Source organism: Rhinichthys klamathensis, unplaced genomic scaffold (genome assembly GCF_029890125.1).
Source record: "Rhinichthys klamathensis goyatoka isolate OS25496 unplaced genomic scaffold, OSU_Roscu_1.1 h1tg000018l_1, whole genome shotgun sequence".
Taxonomy (NCBI): domain Eukaryota; kingdom Metazoa; phylum Chordata; class Actinopteri; order Cypriniformes; family Leuciscidae; genus Rhinichthys; species Rhinichthys klamathensis.
In genome coordinates, this window is record NW_026606569.1 from 1,422,226 (window position 1) to 1,423,477 (window position 1,252).

Sequence of the window (1,252 nt, forward strand, 5' to 3'; positions counted from 1 at the left end):
TCTCACCTGTGGGTCTGGCGGACAGCGATGGAGAGCGCGATGTGGCACCAACATCTGCGGACCATCTCTCACCAGTGGATCTGACGGAAAGCGATGGAGAGCGCGATGTGGCACCAACAAATCTGCGGACCATCTCTCACCTGTGGGTCTGACGGACAGCGATGGAGAGCGCGATGTGGCTCCAACATCTGCGGACCATCTCTCACCTGTGGATCTGACGGACAGCGATGGAGAGCGCGATGTGGCTCCAACATCTGCGGACCATCTCTCACCTGTGGATCTGACGGACAGCGATGGAGAGCGCGATGTGGCTCCAACATCTGCGGCACTCTCAGTCGGAGGCACTCTCACCTGTGGGTCTGGCGGACAGCGATGGAGAGCGCAATGTGGCACCAACATCTGCAGACCATCTCTCACCTGTGGGTCTGACGGACAGCGATGGAGAGCGCGATGTGGCTCCAACATCTGCGGCACTCTCAGTCGGAGGCACTCTCACCTGTGGGTCTGGCGGACAGCGATGGAGAGCGCGATGTGGCACCAACATCTGCGGACCATCTCTCACCTGTGGGTCTGACGGACAGCGATGAAGAGCGCGATGTGGCTCCAACATCTGCGGACCATCTCTCACCTGTGGGTCTGGCGGACAGCGATGGAGAGCGCAATGTGGCTCCAACATCTGGGACCATCTCTCACCTGTGGATCTGACGGACAGCGATGGAGAGCGCGATGTGGCTCCAACATCTGCGGACCATCTCTCACCTGTGGGTCTGGCGGACAGCGATGGAGAGCGCGATGTGGCTCCAACATCTGCGGACCATCTCTCACCTGTGGGTCTGGCGGACAGCGATGGAGAGCGCGATGTGGCACCAACATCTGCAGACCATCTCTCACCTGTGGATCTGACGGACAGCGATGGAGAGCGCGATGTGGCTCCAACATCTGCGGACCATCTCTCACCTGTGGATCTGACGGACAGCGATGGAGAGCGCGATGTGGCTCCAACATCTGCGGACCATCTCTCACCTGTGGGTCTGGCGGACAGCGATGGAGAGCGCGATGTGGCTCCAACATCTGCGGACCATCTCTCACCAGTGGATCTGACGGACAGCGATGGAGAGCGCGATGTGGCTCCAACATCTGCGGACCATCTCTCACCTGTGGATCTGACGGACAGCGATGGAGAGCGCGATGTGGCACCAACCTCTGCGGACCATCTCTCACCTGTGGATCTGACGGACAGCGATGGAGAGCG